We start from the raw sequence: 26,569 nt of genomic DNA on the forward strand, positions 1-26,569 counted from the left end.
TCAATGTTTACAAAGCTTGACTTTGTTCAAAGCTAATACGCAGAGTAAATAAAAACAAAAAATATATTAAAAAAGAGGTACATATGTGTCGACCATACGCACATGCTACATACTCCGGGGTCATGCATGCTAAGAGCATCTCCAGCCGCGCCCCCAACAGGCCTCCACAGGCCACTTTTTCGGCACCGGCGCCGAAAAACTGCCCAGTCGTGCCCCCAGGACGCCGAAAATCGCCGGTTTGTCCCTTTTTTCCGCCCGGCGGTCACAGGCTGAACCCGGCGCACTGGGGAGCAGTTTGGGGCTCCGGCGCAAGGGAAAAGCGTGGCTGGCCCACACCGTCACGGGAAAAGTCAAGGTTTTCTTCCCCGACTCGCCTCCCACCCCCCGCGCCCTCGGCCACAAGTAGCTATATCCCGGCGCCGCCCACTGCCCTACACCGCAAGATAGCCATTCCCCGCCGGAAAAATAGCAGCGCTTCGCCGCGGCAGCCCCTCCAACAGCAGCTGGGCGTTTCCGGCCGCGGAGGCGCGGTTTAGCGGCGGGTACACGCCCACCGAGCTCAAGGTGTTCGACGATTTGCCTGCCTCGGCGATGGACTCGGATGACGAGGAAGCGCTCGCCGCGCTGCTGGAGGAGGAAGCCGAGGCCGACGTCCAGGAAGAAGAGCATCTCATGGTGCTCGCCGCCCTCGCCCAGCTGCTGGCGAGCAATGAAAAGCCGCGGCGATGTGGCTCGGCGCCTGGGCGGGTGAAAGCAAAGAACCGGCATCGTCTCGAAGGCTACTGCATGCTCTACTCCGACTACTTCGCCGATGCTCCACTTCACGGCGAGAAAACATTTCGGCGCCGTTATCGGATGAGCCGAAAGCTCTTCCTCAGGATTGTGAATTCTATCCGGGAGTTCAACAACTACTTCAAGTGCAAGATGGATTGCACCGACGCTCTTGGATTCACCTCCATCCAGAAGTGCACGACAGCGATAAGGATGCTTGCATTCGGAGCTCCAGGTGATGAAATATGAGTTTTTATTTGTTGAACCATATAATTTGTATTGAACACTATTTTGTTGAAGTATTTGATATTTTTGTGATGAAATATGTGATAAAAAAATTTATGTGCATAATTGAACGCCGAACAAGGGTGAACCATGCCGAATATGGGCCTATTGTCGCCCACATGGGCCCTTTATTCGCCGAAATTGGGGCTGAAAAGTGGGCCAATTTCGACACCTGGGGGCGAGCTGGGGGCGATGACTGGGCGCGAAACCGCCCCCAGCGCTGATTGCATCGCCGGCTCGCCCCCAGGGGACGCTTTTATGCGTCCTGGGGGCCGAACGGCTGGAGATGCTCTAAACACGTATACGGGTGCATGCTAAACACGTATACGTTTTCCCCTCTCTCCTACCCCTCCGTTCCTAAACAAAAATGCTACACCTACGAAGAAAACCTAGGAACTCTTACGTAAATTTCCTAACTATAACCTCTCCGCCCCCTGATTTCGGGAAGAAAATTTCGTGGACACCGGCTGCAAAGCCCATCTTGTGCGTACCCCTGCCCAGATTCGTCCACGTGTCCCCTACTTACATCCGACCGCTGCCGTTCGTTCCGATCCGTTCGCTCCTTCCGTCGGCTCGGGAGCGCTCGCTCGGCTCCAAACACGTGCGATCCCGGCTCCCTGGGCTCCGCTTGGCTGCAAAAACTGCAGGCAATCAGCTCCCGTCGTTATGACTTTTCAATCAGATACGCATACTTGTGATTGATAGCATCTGCTTCCCTTGAATAGCGGCGATCTGATCATGGCAGATTAGACTGGTGGCGGCCGAGGGAACCCTGGTCCGGCACTCACTCCGCCGGGGGAGAGCACAACTATGTTTGCCTCACGCCCAAACGCATCTTCATCCTCTCCTTCGCATGGCCGCATCAGCCTAGAAGGATATTCATAGCCGCCGCAGTTTGAAGCTGCAGTACCGTCGAGAAGGACGGGAGCGGCCATGACGGACCACGGTGGCACTGCCGACGACTTGTCCCGCATAAATCTCGTGGATGAGAATGGTTGTGCGCACGCCATGAACTTGCAGGCCCCACACGTCATGTCAGGAGGAGGAGTCCGGGAGGATACGACCACCGCCATGATAGGAGAAGGAGGTCAGCAGGACGACGGGGTCGCCGATGTAGAGCAAAGAATGCAGGTACGAGTTGAAAAGCGATATCCTATTCAGACAGTCGGCATAAGATCATCGTACTCTAGTACTGTACTATGCACTGATTACTTGGCAAATGACTGCTCAAAATTAATATGCGTTCTTCAGTAAGCTTAGGAAAACAAATTTACAAAGTGCATGAGAAAAACATTTTCCCACATCACATTATGGTAATATAAATTTAACTCTGGACTCATTGTATGGCAGGCGATTGATAAAGTTGGACAAACGTTGATTGTTCCAAAAGTTGGATTGGCTTTCGATTCAGAGGACAGCGCTTATGATATGTACAACGCATATGCCGCTAAGGTTGGGTTCAGTGTCAGAAAAAGTCACACAAAGCGACGAGGTGATAAAAGTATATCTCAAAAATATATAGTTTGCAGTAACGAAGGCCATCGAGAAACCCAATCATCTAAGGACACTAAAAGGACAGGTTGTGAGGCTCGTATTCAATTTATTGTCAACAAGGATGGTATTTGGACAGTGCAAAAGCTTATAACCGAGCACAATCATTATCTTGCTAGTCCCAATAAGGTGCACAAGATGAGGTCCCAAAGACGTGTTATAGAAGCGGATAGACATCTAATTGGCCAGATACGGGAAGCCGGGATGAAGCCATCCCAGGTATATGACTTTATGGTAGCATTTTACGGAGGACCCGACAAAGTACCATTCTCAAAGATGGACTGCAATAATGAGATTGGTCGCGAGCGCAAGAAGTATTTAGAATCAAATGATGCACAAACACTGTTGGAATACTTGAAAAATAAGCAAAGAGAGGATCCTACATTTTTTTATGCCATTCAGATAAATCAAGTTGATGGCCAGATAGCTAATTTCTTTTGGGCAGATGGTCAGTCTATCATGGATTACGCATGTTTTGGGGATGCTGTATCATTTGATACCACCTTTCAGACTAACAAGCTTGAAATTCCTTTTGCTCCATTCGTTGGTACCAACCATCACAAGAAGACAGTAATTTTTGGTGCCGCGCTGATATTTAATGAGAGTATCGATTCATTTGTTTGGCTCTTTGAAACATTTTTAACAGCGATGTCAGGCAAGCATCCGAGCACTATTTTCACTGATCAGGACAAGGCCATGGACGGAGCAATTGCATATGTGTTCCCAAATACAAGTCATCGGCTTTGTTTGTGGCACATTTATCTTAATGCTGCAAAACATCTTGGGCATGTAATTCATGAGCATCCTGAGAAGTTTTTACCTGATTTTAAGAAATGTGTCTACGAAGATAGGTCAGAATTTTACTTCAATAAAAAATGGTTCGAATTGTTGGATCAATACAACCTTGAGGACAATGAATGGATGAAAAAGCTGTATGAGTTGAGGGAAAAGTGGGCTGCTGTCTATCGTGACTCTTTTACAGCTGATATGAACTCGACTCAAAGGAGTGAAGGTATGAATAATGTATTCAAGCAAAGATTTCGTAGGAGACTTGGTCTTTCAGAACTCCTTGTAGAATGTGAGAAGGTTTTTGGAAGTCTTCGTGAAAATGAGTTGGATGAAGATTTTAGTTCGCGTCGAAAGAAACCTGTTGCTTACAGTCCAAATTTTCCTTTGCTAAAGACTGCATCTGAATCATATACAAGGCGGATGTATTCAGAATTTGAAACAGAATTCAAAAGCCAATTTTCATTCTCTTGTAAACTATTACAAACCGACGGTCCGGTGTTGACATATATGGTCACACATATGAACAGCGAGCATGGAGCAAAAGTTATATTCAATACCACGGACACAACTATTACATGTTGTTGCAGAAAGTTCGAATCCATAGGTATATATACACAATTTATGATGCAATGTGCTCTGTAATACAACTTGATGAAATATGACATCCATATCTTGCAGGTATATTGTGCAAGCATGCATTCAAAGTCTTCAATATGAATGACGTTTTCATTTTGCCACCACAATATATACTAGGAAGATGGACAAAATATGCGAAAAGAGGATTTTATGTTGAAAAACAAGGATCCGAGGAGGAAAGCTTGAAAACACAAGCTGCACGTATCTCAAGGAAGGCTACATCAGTTGCATTGAAGTGTACTCGGTCAAAACAACTTCTTGATGATTTCAAGAAAGCTATAGATAAGTTAGACTTGGAAGCAGATAACACTCTTAGCAAGATGGAGGAAAAATCAGCGAGGTTCCGCTAGTTTCGGCTGAGTGTGCTACAAACACAATAAATGGTACAATATCATTCAGAGTTCCGCAGGTGGTGAAAGGCGCAAAGCGTAAACGGGCAACCATCTCCCTCGAAGAAAAGAAAGGGAAGAAAAATAAAAGTGCTAAAAAGAAAGGTACCGATCCTACCCATTCTAGCAAGCCTTTTTCCATTCTATACTTCTATTGTTAATCCTTTTACTTTTCTTTCAATTCATATGTTTGACTTTAGGAGAAGATCGAAAAAATGTAGTACAGAATAGGGATGGCGGCATTGATCCGAAGGAAATGATGGTAACCCATTTGACTCAGAGTCAGTATCCCCTTTTCATATTTGACTTGCATGTTTTATGAACAATTTCATATTCTATGATATAGGATGTGAATGCTGGTAGTATTGACATTACTAGTACCATGCCAAAATTTTCAAATGATGTCTATGGGCAAGGGCGATCTTCGATCATGGCTGCACCGTTGATCCAAGGCAGATATGCTAATGCCACAATGCTAACCTTTGCAAATGATGTGTATGGGCAACCTTCAACCATGTCTGCTCCATCTATCCAAGGCGGATTTACAAGTCTTTTACTTGGGGTTGAGCAGGATGCCACATTGTCCTCGGCTGCTAGAAAGTTACCTTTTGATGATTAGTATTACGGGCAGCCTATAAGGAGTACAATTTTTTTGATGTCATTTGGTGTATCTATGAATTATAATTGATGCACTGTAGTAGACTGAATTTTGTCTTCATTTAGAATGTTTTGGTATAATTATGTACTACACTGAGTATGGTTTTTCATCATTTCTGGATTTCTGTGAGATTGCATTGATTATGCGACAGAATGTGTTAAGTGTTAAATCTTCAAGGCCGAGCACCTGCAATAGTTTCAGATTTTCAGACCTCTGATTTAAATCTTCGAGGTCGAGCACCTCATTCATATATATCTTAGATGAAAAAAGATACAGTGTACAACTGTACATTGTAGTTGGAAATTGTCAGAGAGAGCAATCAGCTATATACTAGTACACGATTTGTCACGAAGTCTACTCCAGATTTGTAATATCTCAAAATCCTACTTTTAAGTCTACTCATCAGGAATTATTGATGTTGTTTCCATGGCATCAGTTGTCTTGTTCCAGCGGTGTACTTCGGGGTCTTCGTCCAGTAGAATGATGGCGAAGCATGACTGTTACATGAGTAGGTGACCTCCTGTTTGCTCTTTGTTCCCTTTTCTACCATCTTAGCTAGTTGGACCAGGGGGAATCCTTGCCAATTTGAAAACTTCTCTTTCACGACTGCAAAGACATGCACAAATCGCATTGAATTATTAGCATGTGAGTTTGGTTAGATAGTTGTCAGACGTATAGCAAAATAATGTAAAGTTCGTCCTCCTGTAAGATAAACACCCTTCGGTCTGAAACTACACTTTCTTTACTCTGAAACTAGTGATGGAATTGATTTTGTAGCTCGACTGAGCGAATCAAACGATCTGATCAAGTACGAGCTTGCTAGGTTGCACTTCGTTCGTCCCAGTTTAATCAAAATATGTGATTAACATGTGGTCATGTACGATTAGCAAATCAAACCTCTTACCTGAAGGAGCTAATTGCATGCTAACAGCCAAAAGGAAACACAAACTTTCAGACTTGCAAGGGAGGGGGTCACCAGTTCTGAACTGGGCGAGATGGAGGTGCGTGTGGGGGAGTGAGAGGCCGGCGCCGGAGACGGGATCACCTTGGTTTGGGCACACCGTGCCCTCCATCAGCGGCAGCGGCGGCGGCGGACGAAAGACGCGGAGGCTTGAAACCGGGCGACTGTGAGACAAAAGGGCCGACTATGTGGGCCTCCGCTTCAGCCGGCCTTGCCTCGTGAGGGAGCCGGGATCGCACGTATTTGGAGCCGAGCGAGCGCTCCCGAGCCGACGAAAGGAGCGAACGGATCGGAACGAACTGCGGCGGTCGGATGTAAGGAGAGGACACGTGGACGAATCTGGGCAGGGGTACGCACAGGATGGGCTTTGCAGCCGGTGTCCATGAAATTTTCTTCCCCGGCGCAAGGGAAAAGTGTGGCTGGCCCACACCGTCACGGGAAAAGTCAAGGTTTTCTTCCCTGACTCGCCTCCCACCCCCCGCTCCCTCGGCCACAAGTAGCTATATCCCGGCGCCGCCCACCGTCCTACACCGCTAGATAGCCATTACCCGCCGGAAAAATAGCAGCGCTTCGCCGCGGCAGCCCCTCCAACAGCAGCTGGGCGTTTCCGGCCGCCGTTTTCGGCCACGGAGGCACGGTTTAGCGGCGGGTACACGCCCACCGAGCTCAAGGTGTTCGGCGATTTGCCTGCCTCGGCGATGGACTCAGATGACGAGGAAGCGCTCGCCGCGCTGCTGGAGGAGGAAGCCGAGGCCGACGTCCAGGAAGAAGAGCATCTCATGGTGCTCGCCGCCCTCGCCCAGCTGCTGGCGAGCAATGAAAAGCCGCGGCGATGTGTCTCGGCGCCTGGGCGGGTGAAAGCAAAGAACCGGCATCGTCTCGAAGGCTACTGCATGCTCTACTCCGACTACTTCGCCGATGCTCCACTTCACGGCGAGAAAACATTTCGGCACCGTTATCGGATGAGCCGAAAGCTCTTCCTCAGGATTGTGAATTCTATCCGGGAGTTCAACAACTACTTCAAGTGCAAGATGGATTGCACCGGCGCTCTTGGATTCATCTCCATCCAGAAGTGCACGACAGCGATGAGGATGCTTGCATACGGAGCTCCCGGTGATGAAATATGAGTTTTTATTTGTTGAACCATATAATTTGTATTGAACACTATTTTGTTGAAGTATTTGATATTTTTGTGATGAAATATGTGATAAAAAAATTTATGTGCATAATTCAAAGCCGAACAAGGGTGAACCACGCCGAATATGGGCCTATTGTCGCCCACATGGGCCCTTTATTCGCCGAAATGGGGCTGAAAAGTGGGCCAATTTCGACGCCTGGGGGCGAGCTGGGGGCGATGACTGGGCGCGAAACCGCCCCCAGCGCCGATTGCATCGCCGGCTCGCCCCCAGGAGACGCTTTTTATGCGTCCTGGAGGCCGAACGGCTGGAGATGCTCTAAACACGTATACGGGTGCATGCTAAACACGTATACGTTTTCCCCTCTCTCCTACCCCTCCGTTCCTAAACAAAAATGCTACACCTACGAAGAAAACCTAGGAACTCTTACGTAAATTTCCTAACTATAACCTCTCCGCCCCTGATTTCAAATGGGTAGGGCCCCTCCCCCTTATTTCCTCCAACCAAAAAAAAGCCACCGAAGCCATTACGTATGAATCAGTACGTAGGTCTAGCATTGCTGGTTCCTAAATATAGCACCCGTGCGGCGTAGCCATGCAAAAGCAAGCAGGCATATATATTATAGCTGCAGCCTGCAGCTGCTTCTGATCCTATGCGACACGTACCTCGACGAAGCAGTCCTGGAAGTGGAGCCGGATGACCCCGGCGGCGACGCCGGGGTCGGTCGTGAAGGCCGCCGTGACGGCGCGCCGGACGATGGCCTCGGCATTGGGGCAGGTGGTGCTGTAAAAGCCCACCTGCAGCTGCCCCTCCACGCGGCTCGCCGTCAGGCACAGGCCGCACAGCACGGCGATGACCAGCGCCGCCATGCTGCTGCTGCTCGCCATGATCATACGTCCTGGCTGGTCAGGCTTTAGCAGTAGAAGAGTATTTATAGAGCGAGCCAGCCAGGAGTGCTGATCGATTGCATTCGTTTGACAAGTGGTGCAGTGCTAGACACGGTGCGTCGACGGCGGGATCGAAAAGGAATAGCACCTAGCCCAGGCGACACGAGGTCGTCTGGCCCCCACCATGGGCGCTGAAGTCAAGGTGAGGAGAGGTACTGTAGGGACCCAGCGGATGGATGATGGATGGGTGGCTGCGCGGTGACAGGGAGACGACAACTTTTGCTTTGGAATGGCGATGCGCCTAGATGGGGACGACAAGGCTTCAGTCAGAACTGTCGTAGATGAATGTTACTTATCGATCCACTGGTCCAGTTGGTGCCAAGCTCCCTCCCCAGCTTGGGACCAGTGGCATGAAGTCAGTCACCTCGGCTTGGCCTATGGCAACCGGAATTGCATACCTAGGACGCAAGCCAGCAAGGTCAGCACTCGCATTCTGCTCGTCGCTTGAGAGGGTGAGGCGGGAGGAAGATGACAACGAGGGCAAAGATTTGTCGATTCCATCCGCTGCTTGTTGTGCCAAGCAAGTGTCTGACTAGTCTTTGCCTGCTTGGTTTCATTTGTCTGAATCCTTCGATCCATTCGCCCGGCCGGTCGTTTGCTTGTGCGAGGATGATGTCATCAACGGCCGGAGGTGCAACACCACCTCGAATTTGTCAAAAAAAATCTTCATCCATACTAGGGATTTCGATGATTTGTATCTATCCCATTCCTAATGCGCCACCAAAGCGGCTCACCAAACTGACCACATCAGAATATCCATGGACATGTTCGGACATCCGACCAGATGAAAGACCATCCAACCATATGTAACGCCCTTGATGCGGCTATGTCTCCTACGTGTCGAAGCACGACTTAGAGGCATAACCGCATTGAAAGCAATGTCGCAAGTGAGGTAATCTTCACAACAAGCCATGTAATACATTAAGCGAAAAGGATACATAGTTGGCTTACACTCGCCACTTCACACAATTACAAGAATAAAAGAATACATCATCCAGATACACTCAAGGTCTGACTACGGAACCAAAATAAAAGAAGACTACCCCAAATGCTACACAGATCCCCGATCGACCCCAACTGGGCTCCACTACTGATCAACTGGACCGAAACAACACAAAGGACAAGATCTTCATCGAGCTCCTCCTTGAGCTTGGTTGCGTCACCTGCATGGCATCATCGGCACCTGCAAACTGGTTTTGGAAGTATCTGTGAGTCACGGGGACTCAGCAATCTCACACCCTCGTGATTAAGACTATTTAAGCTTATAGGACGGGTAAAAGGTATGAGGTGGAGCTGTAGCAAGCGTCTAGCATATATGGTGGCTAACATACGCAAATGAGAGCGAGAAGAGAAGGCAAGGCACGTTCAAGAAACTATGATCAAGAAGTGATCCTAGAACAACCTACGTCAAGCATAACTCCAACACCGTGTTCACTTCCCGAACACCGCCGGAAAGAGACCATCACGGTTACACACGCGGTTGATGCATTTTAATTAAGTTAAGCTTCAGGTTTTCTACAACCGGACATTAACAAATTCCCATCTACCCATAATCGCGGGCACGGCTTTCGAAAGTTCATAACCCTGCAGGGGTATCCCAACTTAGCCCATCACAAGCTCTCACGGTCGACGAAGGATATTCCTTCTAGCGGGAAGACCCGATCAGGCTCGGAATCCCGGTTACAAGACATTTCGACAATGGTAAAACAAGACCAGCAAAGCCACCCAGATGTGCCGACAAATCCCGATAGGAGCTGCACATATCTCGTTCTCAGGGCACACCAGATGAGCCAGACGTCGGGTAAGCCAGCCCAGGGTTGCCCCTGGTAGCCTCGGACATCGCTTAGTTGGACCAACACTTAGAGAAGCACTGGCCCGGGGGGTTAAAATAAGATGACCCTTGAGCCGGCCGACTCAAGGGAAAGAAAAGGCTAGGTGGCAAATGGTAAAACCAATGTTGGGCCTTGCCGGAGGAGTTTTATTCAAGGCGAACTGTCAAGGGGTTCCCATTATAACCCAACCGCATAAGGAACGCAAAATCCGGGAACATAACACCGATATGACGGAAACTAGGGCGGCAAGAGTGGAACAAAACACCAGGCATAAGGCCGAGCCTTCCACCCTTTACCAAGTATATAGATGCATTAATTAAATAAGAGATATTGTGATATCCCAACAAGAATATCCATGTTCCAAACATGGAACAAGCTTCAATTTCACCTGCAACTAACAACGCTATAAGAGGGGCTGAGCAAAGCGGTAACATAGCCAAACAACGGTTTGCTAGGACAAGGTGGGTTAGAGGCTTGGTTCAACAATATGGGAGGCATGATAAGCAAGTGGTAGGTATCGCAGCATAGGCATAGCAAAAGAGCGAGCATCTAGCAAGCAAAGATATAAGTGATTTCGAGGGTATGGTCATCTTGCCTGAGATCCCGCAAGGAAGAAGAAAGAGTCCATGAAGAATACAAACGGACGTAGTCGAACGGGTCCTCACAATCACGACGTTACCGGATTACCGAGAAGAAGTACACCGGAAAAAAGCAAACAACATAGTAAACAACCACCACATAAGCATGGCACGATGCGCAAACAAGTATGATGCATGTCCGGTTTAATGAGGCATGGCATGGCAAAGTGCACAAACAATCCTACAAATTAAGTGGAGCTCAATATGCATCGGGGTGCATATTGACGGAACACCACATAACTTATTTAGTTCTCTCTCGTTTATGTACCCAACAATATTAAATCTTGTTAGCATGGCAAGAGGTGAAGCATAATGAAAGTATCTATCTAGGCAAGTTTAAATGAGGCCGGAACAACAAAACAACAAGTCTGGAAACTCCTCATGTGCATGTTTTAAGGTTTGGTACTGTTCTGCCCTAAACACAATTTTAGAGTTGTTAAACATGCAAAGTGATGCCACCATGTTAAACTAGGCATTTTTCTACCCCATTTACATATAAAGTTTGTTAGGTTTGGAGCTACGGTTATTTAGTTATGAAATAAAGCATTTTAGCATGGCATTTAAGCAAATTTAAACAAACAACATTTCAAACATAGATGAAAGTGGCAAATTATTAATCTACACAAAATTCTAAGCAAGTTTCATATATAACTTATTTTAATCCGATGCACAGTTTGTGAGATACTAAATGCATGAACTCTAGGGACTATTCTGCAAATCTGGCAAAAAAAACAAGGCACGGGCCGAAACTGCTGGGCGCTGGGGCGCTCACCATGGGCCTGGCCCGGTTTAGACAGAGAGGGAGGCCTGCAGGGGAAAACTAGCGGCGGGCCGGCTCGGGCGGACTCGGTCAACGAAACAGGAGCGCTGCGCTCGTCTCCCTCGCGTGGATGAAGCAGAGACTGGGCGCTGCCCTAGGCGAACGAAGCAGATGGCAGGGTCAACGGCGAGGCATCCGGCGGTGCTCCGGCGATGGAGGGAGGCGGAGCTCGCCGGGGATGGAGGGATCCGGGCGCGGGGTCCCCGGATCCGGCGACGAGGGATGCATCTGGCAGGACGAGAAGAGCAGGTGGAACTTGGCACAACTCCAGCGAGGGTCGACAGGAACGCAGGGACGGTGCGGAGGCAGGTTGCGGGCGCGGCCGGAGGGACTTGGCGCGGGATGTGTTCCACGCACGCGGTCAACGACGCTGCTGGCTCGGGCGGGTGCTCGTCGTCTTCGACAGAGCATGGCAGCGGCTGGAAACGGGCGAGGACGCGGTCTCCGGTGAGACGCCAGATCCAGGCAGCTGCGAGGGAGCTCCTGGGGCTGTCCATGGTGGCCTGCGACTCTGGCCGACGGCGGGCACGCGCGGGCGGGGAAGACGAGCTCCGGCAGCCACTGTCCATGGTTGGGCTCGGAGACGCCATGGCGAGACGAGAGGGAGTTGAGGTCGGGAACGGCAGGGAGGCTCCATGGCTTCGGAGGAGGTCGAGGTTCGCCGGGGCAGACGTTGCTCCGGCGGTTGACGCAGGGTGGCGCTGCTCCCGATCCACCCTGGATCGAGGCACGGGAGGAGGGAACAAGGTGCTCGGGACCTGCAACAGATGAAATACAGAGAGACAGGGAGATCGTGAGAGAGAGCCGGGGAGCACGAGGAAAAACAGAGGGGAGGAGGGAGAGGAAGGCCACAGTCCTGCTGGTCCGGTGCTGCCCATCGCCGGCGGGGACGGCTGGCTTGATCCGCTCGGGGTCGAGGTGAGTGCCTCTGCGGGAGGAGGCAGATCGGGAGGACGCAGTGGCTGGTTGCGTGCGGGTGGATTTGGATCGAGGCTGCCGATTGGGGATTGGTTTGGCGCTGAAACCAAGGGAGAGAGTGGTGGCGGCGGACACGGGGTGGATGGGACAGATCTCTAGTTTCTAGGGTTTCATCTGTGTATAAATAGCATGTGGGTTAAATTAGGGACTATCCGGTCCCTTCGATCGTAATCGGACGATCGCGAATAATATAGCTAGGGAGCCCAAATGAGAAAACGGAGATGTTTTGTAGATGTTTGGGGATGATCCGGACACGACGGTGACGACTGCTCGGGTCGGGTCCGGGACAATTTTCGGACGCGCGCGCGAGGAGGGCCGCGGGCTGACGAGAGAGGTTAGGTTGGACCTGGTGGTAGGTAGTGGGCTATGTAGACGGTCTCGAGCTGAGATAAGAGAAGAGAGGGTGGCCTGGCGACTATTTCTGGAGACCGAAAACGTCCGACGTTAGACCGGCTATATTGCCGCTATAGTTATCCGTTGGGGCGTCAAATGGACTCCGATTGCGATGAAACTTGGCAAGCGGTCTACCTACACTATAACAAGACCACACGCCAACTCTCATCCCATTCCGAGAACATTTTCCGGCCACTTATAAAATACTTTTCGGACATGCCGCGGGCGCGGGCAAGTGTGGTATGGGCTCAGAAAGGACAACGGGGAGAACTGGGATAACCCGGACGAATGCAAGTTTTGAAAACATGATGATGCAATGCACATGATGACATGGCAAGATGCAACACGCAAGCAAATGACAAGGCAACAACAACGAAACACCGGAAGACACCTGGCGCAACGGTCTCGGGGCGTTACACCATATCCCTCCAATAAGGCAAACATCGATTTTCCCTAATGGAAAAGATCTCTGAAAACAACTAAAAAACTAATCTACTCCTCCCGGTCGGAGGCGAGGTTGATGACCCCCGCACAGGAGCCATCGGCCTCGTTGTCGTTGGCGGTCATAGCCATATGCCTCTTTTCACGGCGTTGTCGTGCTTATGCGGCGCCTCATCATCCTTAGCCTCGAGCTTCTCGAAAAGTTACTCCCATAGCGCGTCTTTGATGCGAGCTGGCGGCGCTCGTGGTCAATCATACGGGTGCTCTACACGTACATGAACACAACCGTGTTCTTGTTGACGACATCCGGGTTCACGAGGAGCTTCGCTACGCCTGCATAATCCGTGTGTTGCGCCTGCAGTTGAGACACCGTAGCGTGGAGCTCCTACAAGAGCGTCCGATTGAAATGCTCCTCTACCTGTTGCATGGTGAAGATGTCGTCCGCCGCGCCACCCGCGATATAAGCGACCATCATATCCTCCTTCGGCACGGGTGCCTCCTCCTCCTGCGACCTCCACCATGGCCATGGGATTGTCTTCCTCCTCGTCCTCCATCTCGTCCATAGATCTCGAAGGTTGGCAGCATCAATGTGGGGCCAACGTCGGGCTTCTGCAACGTGGACCTCCGATGTGATTTTGGCGTAGTGCTCCGGAGTCAACATCTTGTACCATGTGATTTTGGTATGGACCATGGCAATGGTAGATGCGAACTAAGGGGGGGGTCATACGATGGCCGAGGGGTGGGGAGATGGGCTCCAAGGTAGGCTTTTGGTGGGTGACTGATCGACTTTTCAATAGATGGGGCAGGCGAAGTGGCAAAGGTTCAATGTGGGCAACTGATGTAGGCTTTTCGGGTGGCGTGCCGACATGACTGTAGATAGGTGGACGTCCGATGAAGATGGTGTGTATGAGGGGGGTGTCTATAGCCGGATACGCCTTTTGGGGTGGGTCCAATGTGTCAGAGTCCGACGTGGCTCACGCGTGGACTCCCCTTGATTTCCTCTCGAATTGGGGCCAGGCTAGAAAATTCAAATGTTCGGACATGTCCTGATCAATTTGGTGATCTGTGTTAAACGGCTCAAAGTGTCTGAACCGTCTGATTCGAACATTTGAGACTTATTTGAAGATCCTCACTGGACATGAACTTATTCGGCAAACCAGTATTTTGTCCTCTAACAAGTTGGGTCTACGTGCAATGCCATTTTTTCTCCTCAAATGCAGTTGACCTGAACCGGCCCCTTGTTCCCCCTTATGGTGGGGCAACCTCTCCATGGCGGTCATTCATCGCGCTTTTACTTCCACGTAGTTGGCGTGCTTTCCCTTTCCTCTCTCGTCTTCAGCTTGGTCGCATCATTGATGATTATGACCTGCATGAGAACGGTAGCCATGGAGGTTAGGTCTTCCCTCAATAAGCAACTCAAAAGGATCGCAGTATCAAGTTGGCCGTCATAATAACCCCCAATATGGTGATCTGGTCCCAAAATGGCACTCTAACAGAGTCGCCATATGCATCTCAATCTGACATAAGTTTTGGAGCTGATGCCATATCTAGCCCACGAGCCTCCATATTTGGAGGCTGTGGGTGTTGGTTTGGAGCACGGGAAAGGGAAGTTTCAATCCAACATGTTCCTCCCATGCACATCCAAGTCAATGGCGCTCCATTTGTATGGTTACCACTTCCGCCGTGCCAATGGCGTAACTACTTATCCACCAGGAAGATCGCTAATTAATGACTACTATCACGTTTCACACAGGTTTCCCACCCACACGCGATAACCCCCTTGTTTCTCACTGGAGTGTATCCATTCGTGAATATATAAACCCCCACAGAAGCATAACTCTGCTTTTCACTTCCCGAGAAGCATAACTTGTGCTTCACGTGGAACAACTGTTCTTTTTCATTTTTCGAGAAGCACATTTTTCTATTCATGCGGGAAGAACAATTTTTTTTCGCATGATACACAACTGTGTTCTTCAATTTTGGGATGCATAGTTTCTTTCACATGGTGTGCTTCATGCAATTAAAACTAGAAAAACTAAAAAAATCATTTTTCCCTAGAAAAACATAGGGAAAATTAAGTGAAATCCGAAACCCCAAAAAATAGTGGAAAAAAATCCTTGGCAAAACCGTGCAGGAAAAAAACTGGGTTTCCGTGATGCCCCCAACACGCGATACGTGGCGATTGAAGCGCTCGCGCGCGTCTGCTAGGAAGCCCCCGAGGGGGTATCCGTGGACTAGTTAGTCCCTGTTTTGGCAACCAAGCAAATATTAGCCAAAATATTGGCATTCAAGCGAAGCAAGGCCATATTTATTGGGAGCTCCTATATGATGCTCCTTGTGCAAACAGTACTCGGCCTTCCGCACAAGGAGAGCCCCGATTGAGCCGACCCATATAGCTACTATGGCGATTAGTTTTTTTTAATCCGGCTTTAAAAAGCATGGATTTTTTAGAAAAAGTCCATACATTTTTTGAAACCGCATAGTAGAAATTCGGAACATTTTTGAATTATTTTCGAAATTTGGGAACATTTGTTTTAAAAATACTATTTTTGAATTATCGAACAGTTTTGAAAATGGGAACAATTTTTGGAATTCCAAAGCAAATTTGGAAGCATGAATTTTTTTGAAATTCCTATTTTCTTGAATCTGCAAACAAATTTTGTAAACAGGAACATTTTTTTGTAACTCCGAACAAAACTTGAAAACAAAAACATTTTGAAAACCCCAACATTTTCTTGAATTTATGAAAATAGAAAAACTAAAATAAAATAGATAGAAAAGCATTTTTGAATTTTTAAACAGGGTAGCTCGTCCTTAAAAAAAGGAATTTGAACAAAAAGCCCAGTGCTAATGTATAGCACGTGCCAACCCGGGGGATGCAATTGCGCTATTTTTTCTTACGACTGTGCCCTCATAGGGGATCTTTTCACTGCATTTGTTTTGATCCGTGCGCACTTATCGGTGCTGGGTCACGGATGGGCTCGGAGGCCATCTTTTCGTCCGTGTGCACTTTTCGATGCTGGTTCACGGGTTGGGCTCAGCGGCCTCTTTTATTTGTGCGCTTTGGCATCTTTCGCAGCTGACAGCCGTGCATGATCCCCGTGTTGGCGATGCACTAGGCAGAATTCGGCCTAATAAACTGATCACATATTGATTAAACTTCCGGTACGGTACTATTCGTCCGGTGTATTTCTCGTCGCGCAAATGGGCCGGCCCATTTACTTCGTCCCTGTGCGTTGCCTCCTCTCCTTCCCGAGCCCCGACGACGCCTTCGGCCTTCTCACTCGCCGCCGGCGCCGCCACCGGGGTTGGCGCCGCCGGCCACTCCTATGCTCCCTCCAGTCTCGGAGTCCACTGACTCTGCTCATCCCCTCATTGGATTCGGCGCCTCCCTGAAACACGACCTCCGCCATGTGTTCGCCGCCTCCCCCGAAATCCTATCCCAGCCGCGCCCGAGCTCTGGTGGCCGTGACGGCGTCGCGTGCGCCCGCGGCGGCTCTCTCGTCGCCGGGACCTAGGGTTCGGGCATCCGTGCTTGGTGCCCCGCGTCTCGAGGTCCCCGTCCTCCGTCGTGAGGCATGCTTCGATCTGGTTTTCCCGACGTTTTGTGGCGAATTTGCTCCTGAATTATCAGGTGTGCATGCCCTGTTCTAGCATTCTTTGCTCATTTGTAAGAGATGAGTAGCGGGATGTCGTGCTAAACACACAACAAATATACTTGAACATTAACAAGAAAAGAACGGCGGAGAGATATTAGGATTTAGGAGTAGGGAATGTGGTTGTTCAGTGTGCAAGTGTCACGTCGATGTTCGTAGTCACTGCCATAAACAACGAACCCGCATGATCAACCAGGTTCCTGTAGAACTATGCGGAGAATCTGGTAGTATTGCATACCTGGTTAATTTTAATGCTCCTGTGTTTAGTACTCTCTTTCTAGGCATTGCTCTTAATTTTGAATAATGTGTTAGTGACGCCGAAAGTACTATAATCTAGAGACTAGAGATGAATTAATTTTGTTAATATTGTACTTGCTCTCGTAAACACCCTAGCTCTGTGAATTGGTCATTTCATTAGGTTCTGATTTCATAACTGTATAAAGTACATCTTTTTATTTATTTTTGTTAATTCCGCAGTTTATGCCCAAGCTGTCTAGTTGGAGAGGAGAGACGGGAATATAAACCAATTATGTAATGATACTATCTCCATTATTATCCTTAAAGGCCAGTTTTCTACGCAACTCAGGGAAAACTCATGGGTCCCCATCCTCTGTTTTTGTTTATCAATCATAGTTAGAAACCTCATGACAAACATAGCATTGAAACTATCCTGCAGATCTCGTGTCAGAGAATGAAACTACTCGGTATATCTTTATTTATGTAGTTTCTCCATTCTCGTCTAGATTTTGTAGTCTTCCTTTCAAATATGTGTTAATGACGTGGGTAAGAGTGAACTAATTCAGCTGTATATTCTACCATTTCAGATGCATTAGAATCCCTTAATTCTGGATTCGGAAAACCATCCAGGTCATGATGGAGTATTGGCCGCTTGAGCTTATTTCGCAAGATTACTTTGTAGAAAAGTTTCCTCCTATATCTACTGATTTTAAGTAGGTAAACTGAGCTTCCGTTTTCTGTATTTGATCGCACAAGTACTTTACAGAAGACTGGAAATTTCTGTGGTTGAGTTCTCTGCGAGATGACATGCGTTTCTGTATTTCTTTGTTGCATTTGTTTCCTAGTGGACTTTAAACCAATAGTGATCCTTGTCTTGACATTTTCTCATGTTCTGCCAAATTGTTAATGATGCCTGGTAATTATGTAGTTATGATTTGAAGTCCATGTACTGTAGTAAACTTTTAGTCGGTTTGAGGCTTCGTTTGCTACATTTTCTCACCATGCAGTGGATTTTATTTCGCAAGTTAAAATTCTGCTGCCACACTATTACTGAAGGCGACCATTGATCTAATCTGGCCATGTGCAATCGAATGAGGTCTTCAGAAAATTTGCCTAGTAACTTGTTAACATTCTGATTTCAAATATTGCTTTACTTAGCATGTATTCATGTGTGCACACAATTATTTTCTTTTTTAAAATCTTTGCAAGGCTCAGTTGTGGTTACTCAAGTTCACATTTAATCTTCCCTGATATGTTTGATTGTCTTTTCATTTTTCTTAGGAATGAAGTGGTTAGTCTTGGATGCCATTCAGTGATGTAACTTTGTGATCTAGTGTCATCCTTCATGTACCAAGGTAAGCCATTGTGGCTTCTTGGATGCCATTTCCTGCTTTTTTTTGTAGATGGCCTTGTCAATTAAGCCATTGTTACGTCTGCAGTTGTGCCCATGCTGTAACCTTACTAGATCATAGTGTCATTTATAACCATAGTTACCATTTTCAGTAGTTTGTAATGCTTTATTTGTGTGAAATAAAATTAAGAGCTGGTCACCAAAGAACTAGCCATGGACAGGGGTATGTGGAAACTTGCTATCCATGTGCCAGAACCATGAGTTGGTCGCAAGATCTTATGGGTTTCACCTCTAGCCTACCCCAACTTGTTTGGGACAAAAGGCTTTGTTGTTGTTGTTGCTGCTGCTATTGTATTTGCGGCAATTTTCTGTTCTACTGGCTAGCATTTAATTAGGATGTGATATGTTCTTCTGTATGTTTGTAGTTTGTAATCCTTAGGATAGCCATGACGTAGACTTAGATTTTTTTTTTTGTATCCCAACTTTTCTAAAGTTGAAAATAATTGGAATTACACTAATTGGAAGTCTAGATAGATGCTAAGAGTCGAGAATGAATTAGGTGCGGGATATATACTAATCAAGCAGGAAAAGTGCATGGCTAGCATTTAAATGCTAGGGTTTTGCTGTGAGTAGTGACGAAATGCATGACTAGCCACTTTAAATGCTAGCTATGGCTTGCTTTTTTAGTCCTCAAAATCAACAAAGTCATCAGTGTCAATGGGAACCGATGCAATTACGAGCATGTGAGCAAGCATTAGTTCCTAGCTTGTTTTTTCTCAAGAATCCCGAGTAAGTTTTCAGCTTCTGGTTTCCTCTGAATCCTACAGAGATAAAATATGTTTCCTTTTTTTTTACCTGATCACATTTATAATCTTAGATAGGTAATCCGATTGGAACTTCAGCAACTACATGATCAATTTGTTTTGTGGTTATCCTATTTCGAGTTGTCTTATGTTTTGAAATTCATGTTGGTAGGTGCAGCTGAAGAGGTGATCCTTTAAATCTCCTCAGCTTCCATGCCCCAACCACACTTCAGTCCACAACAAAGTGGAGGAGCTGCATCGACATTAGTTTGAATCAGATCGGGCAGCCGCCGTAGTTGGAGTGGAGAAACTACGGCAGATGGCACTACAGTTGACTTCCCCTGCACTATTGTGAACTGTAGTAGACTTATGGCACCACGGTTCACCTTCCATATATGGTTCGAATATGTTGCCCAACACTTGTTACCAGGCAAGTAACTCGTTATTCTTAAATCCTGTTCCATTCTCCAGTCCAAATTCGATTAATGCAAATAAATCGGATTAATCCTTAAATGTCTGATCAAGAAAAATGTGCATTGTAGATGTCTATCTACCAGAACTGCTCATGACCAGACTCTGCATCATACGGACTAGAGAAGAACCAGCAGGTGTAGTCTGCATCATCTCTAGCGGCAGCATGCAATCCTTTATCTCTTCTATTGCTTCTTAATACAGGCTAAATATCACTGATTATCTTCATGGTATATCCAATCATTCTGCCTTCCAGCATTAAGCAAATTTATTAGGCCTAGGAGTCGAGCACTGAATTGATAGTCTCTCCACGAGTTTCTAGCTTTTTGAATTTCTATTCATGTTCGCACACGAGTATATATGGGATATTTATTGTGCCTTAAGGACAAGGGGGGAACCAAATGTATTTTCTAGAGTACTTATGAGATTGAGTTGCTGCATGATTTATCTGTATAAATTTATATGCTCATGTCTGTGTTTAATAGGATCTGGCTAACTAAATTTGGCAGGTGATTCTCTTGAATGGAAGGTTTAATCGAGGATTGAATTGACCACAAACTATAGCAGACGCAGGGCATCAATCGGCTCAGAAGAAATGCCAAATGAACCTAATTTGTTTCTCATTGATGTCACTGACAGTGATGAGTTTGCTCGATTTCTGGCCTGCAGGCTGTAGCATGTGTAAAAACTAACCAATGTATTACTCCCTCCATCCCATAATGTAAGATGTTTTTTGACACTACCTTATGGGACGGAGGGAGTGCCAAACAATGTCTTACATTATGGGACGGAGGGAGTGCCAAACAATGTCTTACATTATAGGACGGAGGGAATGTCAAACAATGTCTTACATTATGGGACGGAGGGAGTGTCAAATAATGTCTTACATTATGGGATGGAGTATTATCTACTTTAGCAACGTCTGCACATGGATATTAGCAACACATGGGCGTATTTACTAGTTATCAGCTTTATTTTCTTGTCATAGTCTAGGACTCTAGGTCGTTACAAGCCAGCTTTGTTTTCTGTTTGACGCCAGCATAACAGGCCACGTCATTCCCTGTCAAGGAATATTATATTTGCGTGTCGTTGTGTTCATCACCGAGATTAAGTTTAGACATCTGTAATGGTCACTTTCATTGTCATCGTCATTGTCTCTGATGAACATTTATGTGGCATGTCGAGCTGAACCATAATAAAAGAAGGAAGACCTTATGAGATCCCATCGAACTGTTAGCATCTTGATGTCGTAACTGATCCTTGGGAGATTAAGTTTATGACTTGCTTATTCATAACTAGTCTCTTCAAGGTACTTCTAATTTACTGCAATCAAACTGACAGCATCTTGATTCGATCTGATCCTTGACACCAAAATCTAATCAGCACATTAATTGGATCCACATCCCGAGATTAAGTTGACGAGTACAATATGCGGGTGTTTGGTTCCAGGGACTTTTTTGTGGTGGGACTAGAAAAAGTCCCTAACAAATCAAACAGGGTGAGTCTTTTTCAAAAAGTCCTAGGGACTAGAAAAAGTCCTAGGACTAGAGAACCAAACACCACCTATATATACTAGATGCATGTGGCGTGTCAAGGTGTAGTCGTAATAAAAGATGGGAAGACCTGATTAGATCCCATCAAGGACTTGCCTATTTATAATTAGTCTCTTCAAAGTCCTCTTAATTTACTGCAATCAAACTATTAGCATCTTGGTGCAAAGCCTGTCCTTTAGATGTGAGATATGGCAATTTCCCGCACTTATAAATTACTAGTAGTACTGAAAGTCTTGCTGAAATTGAAATGTTTTGCTACTGATAAATTCTTCTGCTATAAATTTAATCTGTTGCAGTTGCGGTTGAATTGATGTTTGTTAAAGCCTTATTGGTTGTTTTTGGCTCCTATTGTATCGAGAACTCCTACAATCCCTTAGAAGTGTGTGCATAAGAGATTTCTTGGAGCGGTTACTTGGGAAACATAGTGTTTGTGGTAACAAATTTATTTTAGATAAGTGTTTTGCTATCGAAAACGGTTCTTAAAGATGGTGAGTTGGTGACATTGTGGTGGGAATACATAATTCTACTTATTTTGGATACCCGTGCATGCCCAACAACAGTGCGTGGGAGTATGGACGTAGATAGATTCTTTGTCTATGTTTAGGCCTTATCCATGCAAAAAATATGTGGAATTCCAAACATCAAGGTGCCAAGACTTGACCCCAAACATGAAGATTATTGTTTTTTATGAAAAGCGCAAACCAAGTCTAGAAAACATAAAAATTTGCAGGGTGTCATTATATAATCCCTAGAGGTTGTGCTAAAAATCTGAGAAGGTTTGGCTAAAGTTATGGGACGTGGATCCTCTGAGTTTGCAATCCCTGCCATACCCTGCCTTTGAGTCACTGACAAATGGGGCTCATGCTCTGTGGGACCTATGTGTCAGTGACTCAAAGGTAGGCTAGGCCACCACAGGGGATCCTCGTCCAAAGTTGTGATGTACACTGCTTAGAAACCGTACCATATCTCAGAAAGAATCTAGGTTTCAAGATAGAACGAATTAAGTTTGAAGGTGAAGTGATGATTGCTTCATCGGTTGGCCTTTAAATTTTTCCTACACTCTACATACACCGTTACATGTTCCATGTCAAAGTTTGGCATTTTTGGGGATTGATTTACTCTATTTAAGCCATTAAATGCATTTCTAGGCATTGGGAGAGGGGACCACCACTAGTAGAAAACAGGGCTTTGGTCCAGGCCGGGTCAGCCCATTAGTCCCGGTTCAGTCCAGAACCGGGACCAATGGGGGCATTGGATCCGGTTCGTGAGCCCAGGGGGGCAGCCGGGCCACGTGGGCCATTGGTCCCGGTTCGTCTGGACCTTTTGGTCCCGGTTGGTGGGACGAACCGGGACCAATGGGCCTCGCTCCTGACCCACCACCATTGGTCCCGGTTGGTGGCTTGAACCGGGACCAAAGGCTCCCCTTTAGTCCCGGTTCATGCCACCAACCGGGACCAATGAGGTGCCTATATATACCCCCTCGCGTAAGACCAGGGCACACTGCTCTGTTTTTTTCTGACCGAGGGGGAGAGGGCTTGGTGGTGCTCTAGCTCACCTCCTATGCACACAAGGTGTTTGATGGAATGCCCGAGCCACACTACTTAAGTTTTCTCCTCTCCAAGCTCCATTTTCCTCAATATTTGTCTAGGTTTAGCGGTCCATCACGCCCCGTCCCCGTCTTCACCGCCGTCGATCACCCGCGCCGAGCTCATCGCCGGCACCACCGTGGTGAGCCTCTTGTTCTTATGTTCTTTCTGAAAAGAAAAATATTCTTACTTGTATGTTTACATAGATACTTATATTATTTTCTTACTTTTATTATTGCATCTTATATAGTGCGATGGTTTTGGTATCCGCCCCCGTCGGCCCTCGTCCTGTCTATGATTCGGATGTGGTATATATATTATCTTTATAACTATTGGTTCATTTATTGTTTATGAAAATTATGCCAACCAACGTGACATAGATTTTATTTATGTAGGATGTATGTGAATCGGAAATGCCAACCGACCCTATTCTCGAGAGGTTAAATTTAGTTGAAGAAGAAAACAATTTGTTAAAGGAAAAAATAAAAAAAATTGAGGAGGAGAAGATGATATTGGAGTTGCATGTTGCAGATGTCGTCGATGATCACAAGATCAAGATGGATGCAATGCGCTTGAAGATTAGAAAGATTAGAAAATATGCCATTCATACTGAGGCTTGGTATCATTATGTCGTTGGATCAATTGTTACCTTGGTTGCGATTATGATCGCATTTGTTTTCGCATTGAAATGTTTTACATAGTTTCAATGTATGGTTTAATTAATTAGATGCTCTGGAGAGCTATATGTTGTTAGATGAGAACTATGTATGCACTTTGGTTTTAATGTGATGATGAACTTCTATTAATTGGACACTTAATTATATATAATGCACGCAGATGAACCGGCAATGGATGTACGGTGACAGACACACCTCCGAGTATATTAAGGGCGTGCATGAGTTTCTCGATGCGGCTGAGGCAAACAAGCAGAATGGTTTTATGTGTTGTCCATGCACTGAATGTGGGAATACGAGGTCTTACTCTAACCGGAAAATCCTTCACTCCCACCTGCTTTACAAGGGTTTCATACCACACTATAATGTTTGGACGAGGCACGGAGAAATAGGGGTTATGATGGAAGACGGCGAAGAAGAAGAGTACGATGACAACTATGTGCCCCCTGAATACGGTGATGCTGCAACGGGGGGAGCTGGTGAAGATGAAGAGGAACCAGACGATGTGCCCAATGATGCTGCAACGGGTGAAGCTGCTGAAGATCAAGAGGAACCAAACGATGTGCCCAATGATGATGATCTCCGTCGGGTCATTGTCGATGCAAGGACGCAATGCGAAAGTCAAAAGGAGAAGCTAAAGTTCGATCGCATGTTAGAGGATCACAAAAAAGGGTTGTACCCCAATTGCGAAGATGGCAACACAAAGCTCGCTACCGTACTGAAATTGCTGCAGTGGAAGGCAGAGAATGCTGTGGCTGACAAAGGATTTGAGAAGCTACTAAAAATATTGAAGAAGAAGCTTCCAAAGGATAACGAATTGCCCGACAGTACATACGCAGCAAAGGTCGTATGCCCTTTAGGATTGGAGGTGGAGAAGATACATGCATGCCCTAATGACTGCATCCTCTACCGCGGTGCATACAAGGATCTGAACGCATGCCCGGTATGCGGTGCATTGCGGTATAAGATCAGACGAGATGACCCTGGTGATGTTGACAGCGAGTGTCGGTGTCAAAACTGGCGGATCTCGGGTAGGGGGTCCCGAACTGTGCGTCTAGGACGGATGGTAACAGGAGGCAAGGGACACGAAGTTTTACCCAGGTTCGGGCCCTCTTGATGGAGGTAAAACCCTACGTCCTGCTTGATTAATATTGATGATATGGGTAGTACAAGAGTAGATCTACCACGAGATCGGAGAGGCTAAACCCTAGAAGCTAGCCTATGGTATGATTGTTGTTCTATATATTGTCCTACGGACTAAAACCCTCCGGTTTATATAGACACCGGAGAGGGTTAGGGTTACACAAAGTCGGTTACAATGGTAGGAGATCTACATATCCGTATCGCCAAGCTTGCCTTCCACGCCAAGGAAAGTCCCTTCCGGACACGGGACGAAGTCTTCAATCTTGTATCTTCATATTCCAGGAGTCCGGCTGAAGGTATAGTCCGGCCATCCGGACACCCCCTAATCCAGGACTCCCTCAGTATCCCCCGAACCAGGCTTCAATGACGATGAGTCCGGCACGCAGATTGTCTTCGGCATTGCAAGGCGGGTTCTCCTCCAAATTCCGTGTACCTATTGAATAAAGTCCGGTTTCTTGTAAATGTTGCGCTCCTTGGCTTCTACGCCCAATAATGGCCATCTCCCATGTGTCAAACGAATATGAAAAGTCTGAGTGTTTTTACATCCACACCCCTAGCCACGTAAACGAGCCACCCATTTAAGGGGACGAGGATTTAGATCCAAACCACACCTTCTCCCCTTCGCGAGTGTTCATCAGAGCGTATCCGACAAAGGTCCATTCCACCATGGCCAGCCGTCGCAACTCCTCCTTTCGCCCTTCCAGCCCTCAGCCTGGATATTGGGAGAGATGCTCCATCCCGCATAGCGAGCTAGTGACTCTCCAGACCAATGGATTTCTCCCCCCGGCCTATATGGTCCCGGTTCGAGCCGGTCTTGCCATCTATAATGGCGGAGAGCAAGCGGAGAGTGCCCCTAATCCCTCCAAAGGAGAGCGGGTATGCCTTGTCCCTTATTTAATAAGAGGGCTCGGATTTCCAATCCATCCGTTTCTCCGGGGGCTCCTGGAGTTCTATGGCCTCCAGCTACACAATCTTATGCCTGCCTCCGTATTGCATATCGCGGGCTTCGTAGCCCTATGCGAGCTGTTTTTGGGTGTTGAGGCTCATTTCGGGCTGTGGAAAGAGCTATTCTGCCTTGTGCCCCGTTCTCAAAAGGGGTCAATATATCAAGTGGGCGGAGCCAAAGTGTGGTGCATCGCCGGGACCGGATATCTATCCGGAACCCCAAAGAAGGTGTCCGAGGACTGGCCTTCGGAATGGTTTCACATAGAGGACGTCCCGCTGCCGGATCCTATCCGGATTGGCCTCCCTGAGTTCGACAGTGCTCCACTAAAGAAGTGCCTAAGTTGGCGTCCACGGAGCCCTCAGAGGAAAAGTGACAAGGACGTTCGTTACCTGATGGGCCGGATAAGATTGTTAGCTCATTCCGGACTAACCATGATCAAGGTCATGGCCGCATGCATCATGCGAGGGGTGCAGCCGCTACAGTATAGAGGCCACCCAATGTGGGACTTCAACGGGGAGGACGACGCCACCCGCTACGGCCGTAAGGGGCCGGATTCGGCTGCGGCTCTAACAAAGACCTTGTCCGCTTTGTACAAGGGAGAAGAGGAGGAATTTCTCTGCGTCGACCCACATGGTGGATTTTCTATGTACAATCCCCCAAGCTGGGTAAGTGGACACATTTACTTGCCCATCCGTTTTATATTCCCATTGTTAAATATTCAGTCTAACGACTTCAACGCAGGAACTGCGCCAGGCTGTTAAAGAAATAAACAGCCCTCCTCCACAATCCGAGGACCCAGGACGGTCCCTCGACCCGGCCTCTCAAGAGGATCTAGACTTATCTGTGGAGCTGATTGATGGAGTGTTCCATTAATTAAGCAAGGACAACGCCTTGGTGGCCATTACGGCCGATTATCCAGGGCTA

The 26,569-nt window shown here is 47.2% G+C and overlaps 1 long non-coding RNA gene and 1 pseudogene across 1 annotated transcript; both read left to right on the top strand.

The window, feature by feature from the left end:
- Positions 1-1,989: 1,989 nt before the first annotated feature.
- LOC147982216 (protein FAR1-RELATED SEQUENCE 5-like) lies at positions 1,990-5,040 on the top strand (annotated as a pseudogene).
- An 11,408-nt stretch (positions 5,041-16,448) lies between these two features.
- On the top strand, positions 16,449-19,696 carry LOC147982217 (uncharacterized). The gene is made up of 4 exons (XR_015600009.1): positions 16,449-16,859; positions 17,706-17,835; positions 18,400-18,473; positions 19,445-19,696. It is a non-coding gene; the product is annotated as an uncharacterized LOC147982217 (long non-coding RNA).
- The last annotated feature ends 6,873 nt before the right edge of the window (positions 19,697-26,569 follow it).

This window comes from Triticum urartu, chromosome 3A (assembly GCF_056163025.1).
Source record: "Triticum urartu cultivar PI428250 chromosome 3A, HENAU_Tu73, whole genome shotgun sequence".
Lineage (NCBI taxonomy): Eukaryota > Viridiplantae > Streptophyta > Magnoliopsida > Poales > Poaceae > Triticum > Triticum urartu.